Source organism: Silene latifolia, chromosome X (assembly GCF_048544455.1).
Source record: "Silene latifolia isolate original U9 population chromosome X, ASM4854445v1, whole genome shotgun sequence".
Lineage (NCBI taxonomy): Eukaryota > Viridiplantae > Streptophyta > Magnoliopsida > Caryophyllales > Caryophyllaceae > Silene > Silene latifolia.
The window spans coordinates 36,624,874-36,634,884 of record NC_133537.1 but is presented as its reverse complement, the minus strand read 5'-3'; positions in this window follow the sequence as shown (position 1 = coordinate 36,634,884).

Genomic DNA, 10,011 nt, shown 5'->3' with positions numbered 1-10,011 from the left:
TCAACTTTTGCATTCAACCAACCAAGATCGATCAGTAGAGGCCACTAAACGCGGGCGGGATTGGGTGTCTGATTAAAGGGCTTCCCAATACGTACCTTCACCTCTTACTCAGAAACTTTGGATAGTGGACGACCTTATCCAGGGCGTACGAGAGTCATTCTAGAGATAGGATGCTAAAGAGGGACGATTTCTTTATCTTTAGTACCTATGTCAAAACGCTGCTTTGTGCTTCGATTTGACCGAGGTATAAAGTGGAATTCGAACGGGTTCCAGGCATCCCACAAATGCTTGGTGGCGACTCCGAACATCTCTAATCGTTTCGAGACCCTTACCGAGACGAAAACGACCGATCTAAAACGATCCGGTCGAAGGCATCTTTACGCCGCTTAGCGTGGCTTTCAAAAGACCGTTGCATGCCCACAGATCGACAGGACTTGCAGGTGGCCCACGACTACGGACCGGTAGGCGGCCCGAATCCGCAAACCGAGACGTGGCCCATGACCACAGATTGGCGACTCCGCTGGGGAAAACTAGGACACTTACGTCTTTGTGATCCCTAGATGGTGAGACTCGAACGAGGTCTTGGTTGGAATGCATTATTGATATTACGGTCACGGTCGGGTTCCTTGTCCGGGCCCACAACCTAACCCTTTTCGACCAATTGGCTCGTCCCGTCGGCATGAGTTTTCTCATCCCCGCGTTTCGAATCCCGATTGAGTCAAGCATACCATTGACGTTACAAATTTCTGTTTCGTCAAAGAGCTTTCATCACTTTCGAGCACGAGGCTAGGGCACCCTCCTTACACATTTTGTTTGGATTGGTATCCCTCTCGCAAATCGGGGTTTGATTGCTTGGTGTGTAACCCACCCTTTTAAGCCAAAACCCGTGTCAGCATGATGCATAATATAATGAAACTGTGAGTGCTTATGTGCTACTTGATCATAAGTCCTTCCGTGTCATTTCAAACTTTCAAAACACCTTTTTGCGCCGTTATAATGGCCATTTCAAACCTCGGTCTTTCGCCGACCGATGCACGCCTCTCTAGGCCGTCATAATTACGTTTTTCAAACTCGGTTTTGTATAACCATTTCAACACGCCTCTCTAGGCCGTCGTAATGACGATTTTCAAACCCGGTTTTGTATAACCATTTCAACACGCCTTTCTAGGCCGTCGTAATGACGATTTTCAAACTCGGTTTTGTATAACCATTTCAACACGCCTTTCTAGACCGTCGTAATGACTTTTTTCAAACCCGGTTTTGTATAACCATTTCAAAATCACCTTTTTACGCCGTTATAATCGCCGCGTCTAGACACGGATTTTAACCCGTTTCGCGCCGACAATGGCTCTTTCAATCTCGAGACACTTTCGGGATCCCGAGGACCATGCACCGTCCCCGAGACCTCTTCAAACATTTCAAACTCGATTTTCAAAACATACAATTTTGAATTTCAAAACCGTCTTGGGAAACAATACACTGCTTTCCGAGCCGACTCAAACTCAAACCGTCTTTTGCAAATAAACTTAAGACAACCCATTTCAGCTGATCGACTTGCGGAGATTTCTATCTTCGGAAGCCGCCCGCTAAAGCGACAAATGAATCTTTTTGAAAATTTCTATTTTCGAAAACTTCAGTCCACCATTCCAATTCCGCCTCGTGTCTATCGAGTCAAAGCAAACGTACTTATGGGTCTTTACTTATGAGTCGTCTCACCACGAGACCCGTCCAATGGCGTCACGCCGTCATGGTTGGACTCGTATCAAAGGTTCGGTCAAACACCGCCACGTCATAAATCGAGTCAGCACCGAGGTACCACACACGGTCACCCCGTCTTGTTGAGTCGATCTGGGTCCCATCCTCTGTGTTGTCTGCTTTCAGTCTTAGAACCGTGTCGGATTGAGTTGTAATGTGAGCCGTTTTTCTGCCTCAGAGCCATGGCCTCGTCTTCAGCTTCGTCCAACAACAACAATGATAACAACAGAGATGTCACAACTGATCAGCTAGCCAGCCTGCTTACCGCTCTTAAGGTCACCCTGGATCGCGTCGAGACCCGTGTCGACGCCCTGGAGAACAAGGAAATTGGGGAACATAATACCCCACCTCGACGAGACTCGAAAAGAGGTCAAACTCTTGGAAGAACAACTCCTAGCCCCGGGTAACAACATCCACCTTGAAAATAACCGAAGGTTCGAACTCGTTGGGGATCGGTTTACGACAACTTCACCCTGACTGATGTGCCTAAGTTCAAGGGAGTGGAGGACCCACTCAACCACATCCGTGCTTTCAAAGACTACATGGCCATTAAGGGGGTCAAACAGGAACTTTTTACCAGGATCTTCCCATCCTCTTTGGAGCCGATTCCTCGCCAATGGTACTACTCCTTGGACCCGAAAAACCTTACCACCTGGGATAAGATCGCAGTTGAGTTTGCCAAACAGTATGCCGACAATGTCGAGATCCAGGCCAACACCCGTACTCTCGAGGTGTTAAACCAAAACGACAAGGAAGGATTCACTGAGTTCCTAACCCGTTGGAGGAGGGTGAGTACTCAATTGGTCAGTAAGCCGAGTGAATCAACTCTGGTGGAAAAATTTGTCAACAACCTCCGCCCGGTTTATGCCAACCTGCTGAGGTATCAGAATATCGAAACTTTTCAAGATTTGCAGATTCTGGGGACACGTATTGAGGACGACCTCCGAAAGGGTGTCTTAGCAAAGACCACCGGCAGGGGTTATCAAGGATCCACCTCAACCGGATCTCGCCCTTACGGTCAGACAAACAAGATTGATGAGGTTAACCTCGTCGAACCATCTGCCAAGAAAATTGAACGCCCCCAGAGTGTTCACCAACATAGGGTCGACTTATGCAAGTGCCTTGCAAAAGGCTCATGGACCAAGGGAAGTTACAACCGATCGGGCCCACCCCGGACCCGGCGACGCCAAGAAATCCCGATTTTGGAACCCCAACGCCTCTTTGCCGATTATCATCGAGGGAAAGGGGATGATACCAAAAATTGCTTCAAACTCAAGCACCTCATTCAAGACATGATTGAGAAGGGAGATTTGCCTATACCCTCACCAACTAAGCCAAACAACAAGACGAATCCTCTGGGAATTCACGCCATCTCAGACGATGAGCCGACCCTAGACTGCTCTCATCTCATCTTGCCAATTGACGACGAGGTGAATGTTCTGGAAAAGGATCCTTCAGACGGAGTGTTTGTGTTCAGTGATGCCACTATGCTCACTATGTTTCAGCAAGTTGAGGAGGCCATTGCCAGCCTTTCTGAGAGAATCACCCGACTCGAAGACGCCTACCGCCGACTCATCTTCAATCCCTCGGTACCACGTCCGAGGGAGAATTCCCCAAGAATTCAAAACTACCCACCCCAGGATGGATTTCTCCCGCGACCATTCTGGCATAGACCGCACGAAAATCACCTTCAAAATAACCACCTTCACGGGAACTACCCTCAAAATAACTACCCTCACAAAAATCGCCCTCACAAAAATATCCCCCACAAGAACTACCCACCGAGGAATACCCCTCCAAGGTATCCTCGAGACCCTGAAATTAACGGCATATGGCGGGATGATGTTGAGGATGTCTATGTCATCCCGGGGAAGGAAAAGCGGACGAAGGAAATCGGACATCTCACCCGGTTCGGACTCCCCTATCAAAATCCGAGCAACCCAACGGTCGTTCCAACAACGAATGACCTAATCGTCCCAGAGGTGGACACTCAACCAAAGGCTCCCGAGAACTCAATCTTGAAACAGCTCCAGAAAGCAAAAGCCGAGATCTCAATTTCGCAGTTGATCGCAACGTCTTTTGAGCACCGACAGGCCTTGCTGCAGGCCTTGGGGAAATTAACCGTGCCCTCCACCTCTTCCCCAGAAGAAATAATGGCACACATGACGAGAGACGCCCCTGATCTGAGTAACCCGTTTGTCTTCTCCGACGAGGATATCCCTCTGTTCGGAGCCAATCATAACCTGGCCCTGTACATCACCGTATAATGCCTCCAGAAAAATATACCGATGGTCCTCGTGGATGACGGCTTCGCCGTGAATGTCATTCCTCTCAAGACTGCCCACAGGCTAGGCATTAAGGAATCTGATTTAATCCCAACAAATCAAGGAGTACGCGCCTACGACGGCACGCGTCGCAAGGTCGCTGGGCTAGTCACTTTGAACGTCGCAACCGGGCCATTAGAAAGACAAACCAGTTTTCAAGTGGTCGACATCGACGCGTCCTTCAACATACTCCTGGGACATCCCTGGATTCACGCCGTCAAAGCGGTCACCTCAACGCTCCACCAAAAGATCAGGGTCCCCTTCAACGGGAAAACGATCACGATCCCCACTTCCCCAATCAAAGCAGTTATGAGAAGAGGGGTATCCTCCCAAGCCATTGAGGAGGACGACAATGAAATGTGGGATTTCCAGGCTGTAAACGCCGTAACTGATGAACCGGCAACCTCTGATGGTGACTTGTTCACCAACCTCACGATCAACCGTATCATGATGCGTCAGGGTTATTTCCCGGGTTTGCCGCTCAATCCACTAAAGGACCCTTTGCCTCCCTTGAAACAGGCTAAGGTCCCCAACATTCCCTTTCGGCTGGGGTACGAACCTACCAATGAAGATATCCAGGAGATGAACCTCCTAGTAATCCTCCGTCCATAACACCTGACTCTCAACGGATACTTCGTCCCTGAGGGAGAGTCTGAACTCTACCACGGCTTTCCGGAGCCAATCTATGACTCTGTGGCCAGGGCTAGATACCCGGGAGTGGAAGTCTTCCAGGACTGCTACTTTATCCCCGACAACATCGAAGCTGCATCAACTGAGTCCAAACCGTCACCATGCCTCGACGGACAAGCAAGCACTACTCTTTGGGGAAGATAACGTCAAACGCCTCGACTATGAGGACATCATCAACATCGCTCTGAAAGACAATCAGTTTGATCCAACCGCCTTGATCTCCAATACTGACCCGGAGAAAGCCACCCAGGGCTGGAGGAAGACCATCAAGTGGACCGATCGCCAAGGCCGCATTCTCAAGATCACAACTGGAGAAGGCCCTATGTTCAAGGAGGAAAGTGAAGAAGGATCTGAGTCTGAGTCTGAGGCGGAGTCAGAGTCTGTTATAGCTCCTAACACTCCGGAAGTCCCAGTCAAGGTCCCCTTCCCACTATTTTATCACAAAGTCGTGGCTGATTCAGAGGCTGAGTCAACTAAGGTCGCCCCCACTCCCATGAAAGGTGACAACCTGGAGCCTGTTCCAGGGGCCACTTCTTCCGTCGTGTCGCCTCTGACTGACCACGAGATGTCTGTCCTCTCCGAGCTTTTCGCTCGTGTCAACTTAATGAACTCTAAGTTTGCTTATGACTCGTCTCAATTTAACTGCAATGCGATTCTGAATGATTATGAGGAATTTGACTTGAGTGACTACCCACCTCACTTAGCCAAAGAACTTGACAAACGGGAAACCAGAACCCCCATCATTGAGGAAACCGAGCCTATTAACGTAGGAACCGACAATACACCTCAATAACTTAGGATAGGGACAACCCTGGACCCCTCAGAAAGACAACAGTTCATTGACCTCCTCCACGAATACAAGGACGTGTTCGCCTAGTCTTACAGAGACATGCCTGGGATTGACAGAGAAATTGCAGAGCACCGGATACCCATTAAAACCGGAGCTAAACCTATGAAACAGAAGCTACGTCGGATGCGTCCTGAGTGGGCCTTAAAAATCAAAGAAGAGGTGGACAAACAGTTCAAAGCCGGGTTCATCAAAGTATCTGAATACTCGGATTGGGTGGCCAACATTGTGCCGGTTCCAAAGAAAGACGGACGAATTCGGGTTTGCGTCGACGTCAGGGATCTGAACAAGGCAAGTGCAAAGGACGACTTCCCTTTACCACATGTTGACATTCTAGTGGACAACACTGCCGAACATGCTCTCCTATCATTCATGGACGGGTATGTCGGGTACAACCAGATTAAAATGGTTGAGGAAGACATGCACAAGACTGCGTTCACTACACAGTGGGGTACATATTGCTACACGGTCATGCCTTTCGGCCTCATCAACGCCGGAGCAACCTATCAGAGAACCGCTACCACTCTCCTACATGATATGATGCACAAGGAGGTAGAGGTATATGTCGATGACATGATTGTCAAATCAAAAGAACGGGACGGCCACATCAATGCTGTAACACCCCGTATTTTATTATGTTGAATAAAATTCTTTTAATTGCTATTTTGAATTTAATTACATCATTTAACGATTTATATATATATGCTTAGCTAATTAATTAATTTCATCATAATTCGATACGTTAATTTTAATAATCATTAATAAGTTTATTTAAAGTTAGTTCGAATTTATTGAAGTTAGTTCGGGTTTATTTATTTAATAATTTCCGTTTCTTTACGAGTCCTTATGAAAGTTGTTTTAAGTGAACCCGAGATGGATTTTGGGAACAAAACCGTCCAATTAGCTATTTTGAGCTTATTTCACTAAAATAGCAATTTTTATTAATATCCGTTAGTTTCGTAAAAATCGCTAATAATTCCGATTCAATCTGATATTGTATTATTTACGTTAACTAGCTGAGTTTATTTTATTTTCACTTATTAAATTAATTTCCGTCTCATATTTTATATAAAGATAATTCGTTAATATCGTCCTTTCACATAATTATTTTTTTTTTAGGTGGCTCATATGGGGTTGAAGATGAAGAGTAATTTTGGGGTTTTAGAAGCTTTCTCAAGTTTATTGCTTGTCTCTTCGCTAGCTTAAGGTAACTATTCCGAGTTACTCGACGAATTAATGTCACATTAGTAGTTGATGTTGTGTTTGTTGTTTGATAAGTGTTTAGGTGATTGATAATTATCACATGTTAGGATAGTTTATAAGTTGAAATTGTAATGATTAGGCTCAAGGTAAGTTTTATAGCAAAAATTGCCTTGTTTTGATGATTGTGCCGAAAACTGAGCCTTAGTCCCTTTGACTGATGCGATGTCAGTTAATTGAGTGATTGGTCGATCGCAATTTGACCCGCACTGCCGCAGGTCAGGGGTTGCGGGTAAAAATTCGGTTGAATGAATTAGATAATCGGCCTTTTCTTGTTTTAGGCCGTTTATTATATCTCTATTTCACATGTGTAGTTATTTGAATTTAAATAGCTTCTTATTTAGTTAGTTGAATTTTAATAGCTTCTTATTTTGTAGAAATGGCCCTAGTTTCCCCTAAAGCCTTTTATATTGTTATAATTGCTAGGATTGGAAATTAGTATTGAATTCTTATTGAGGAACTGTTGGATTGTATGCTGTAAATAGACATTTATATAGCCTTTCACATGATAGAATGTTATCATTTAGGTTGGTAAGTAGGACTTTTTGCCCTTTTAAGGTTAAGTGGGTGTCTTACTTGACTTCTGTGGTGAGTTTTGGGTGGTGTGGGCTAAAGTATTCAAGCTGGGACTAGCTGTGACTAGGTCCTAGGTGAGTATTTCGGCCTTCATCATAGATAGGTCTTTATAGTCTCTGACGAGTATATGTTCACTGCTTGATAGCCTTTGTGTTCCTGACTAGTGGATGTTTATCCAAGTTGGGGCATGACCTCAGGTACTTATTTTGATAGTATGGGGTCAGCTTAAGTACTAGCCAACCCTTCGGTGGTGTCCTTAGGGTACTCACTTCACTTTGTTTTAAAAAAAGTTGTGAGTCTTGGGTGCGGTGGTGTGTATCCGCATGTCTAGGTCTCTGTGATTTTAGGCTAGGGTTGTGTTGTCTCTTGGCCATGTTTTCTTAATAGTAACACGAGCCAAGATACCGGTTCGATTACCTTCCCTACCTCGTGGTATAGACTTGAGTTACAAAGTGACTATTGACGGGACTAAGAACTTATGCCTGTCTTTGATATATTGCCCTTTCTTGTATGGTGATTCTATGAATCATAGAAGGTGAGATGCAAGCCGGCTATGGTTGATAGAGTTTGGATTCCTGGATGTTATGTGAATCACATGATAGTGTAGTATGAGTCGGTCTAGTATTCACATGCTAGGACTATGTGTTGTTATATTGTTGTTCACATGATAAGCACGATTGTCTAGCATCTATATGCTAAGGCATTGTGTGATTCGTATTCATATTCTTATGTTTACATGTTATATTAATTATGACATTTCGTGGCTGGGAGAACTCGGAGTTACTCCCCACTGACTGTGGCTTTCGTATTTGTATAAAATGCGAATGACAGGTAGGTGATGCATATATGGGGTACATGGACGAGCTAGCGAGCAAAGTAACCTTGGGACCTAGACTGGTTTTATTTCATTGTGACCCTTAAACCCTTTTTATGTCACATACATTTTAGGGACATATGTCTCCCTTTTCTATTTTGGGTTTGTATCATTACATTTTCTTATCGTTAGCTATGGCATGTAAAGTAGTTCGTTAGCATTGCAGGTTTTGGCACCCGCCTCTTGGGATTGTTGGAAATGTTGTGATTGGTTTAGAAAATTTTTGAAATTACAGGTTTTTGGCTAGTTGAACCAATTACAAACATATCCTACCAGTTTTTCTGTAGAATTACGTGTTTACTTTTCCGCAATAAATGAGGGTGTCACAAATGCCCTCCGGAAATTCTTCGCTCATCTGCGGAAATATAACATGAGACTAAATCCTCAGAAGTGTGCATTCGGGGTCACCTCCGGAAAACTCTTGGGACATGTCGTCAGAAAAAGAGGCATTGAGATTGATCCAACCAAAATCAAAGTCCTTCAACAAATGCCTCGGCCTAAGAACGAGAAGGAGATTCAGGGATTTCTCGGTCAGGTCCAATACATCAGCCGGTTCATTGCCAAGCTCACTATGATTTGTGAACCAATATTCAAGAAGCTTCGTGCCTCCGATCACACCGATTGGGACGATGAGTGTCAGAAGGCATTCGACAGGATAAAGGAAATCCTATCCAAGCCTCTTGTCCTCATGCCACCTCAACCGGGGATTCCTCTATCCATGTACCTGACTGTTAATGACACAGCCATGGAAGCAATGCTAGCACAAACAGTTGGCAATGAGGAACGAGCCATCTTCTACATCAGCAAAAAGTTCATTGAGTACGAGACGAGGTATACTCAACTGGAAAAGACATGCCTTGCCCTAGTATCGTCAACAAAGAAGCTGCGGCATTACATGCTCAGCTACTCGGTCCACATCTACTCCAAGATGGACCCGGTCAAATACATCTTCGAAAAACCCGTGCTAAACGGAAGGCTGTCTAGGTGGACACTCATGCTGTCCGAGTTTGACCTCAAGTTCGTACCCCTCAAGGTTATCAAGGGAAGAGCAGTTGCCGATTTCCTAGCGGAAAATCCCGTCAACGAGGATCCAACGACCGACACATGGTCACTTCCTGACGAAGACATCCTTTGTGCCGACTCCGACGCATGGGACCTATACTTTGATGGTGCATCTAATCTAAGAGGCTTCGGGGTAGGAATCCTTCTAATATCACCAGAGGGAGAACATGTTCCGATCTCGGTCAAGCTAGACTTCACCGTCACCAACAATGCTGCTGACTATGAAGCATGCCTCATCGGCCTACAAGCAGCCATCACACTTGGCATCAAGAGATTGAGGGTCTATGGCGATTCCTCACTCATCATCAATCAGGTATCCGGATCATGAAAAATCCGATCTGACAGCTTAGCTCCCTACCGAGCAAAGATCAATCAAGAGGCCGAGTTCTTCGACCAAGTCGACTACTTCCACTTGCCGCGAGAGGAAAATCAATTTGCCGATGCCCTGGCAAAACTTGCCGCGCTCGTCAACATACCTGACGACATGACATCGATGCCCCTATGTATCGAGAGAAGGAGCGAGCCAGCTCACATTTGTGCCATTATCGACGACGAGGAAAGCCATGATGAACCTTGGTACCAAGCCATCTTCAATTACAAAACCAAAAACGAATTCCCTCCCA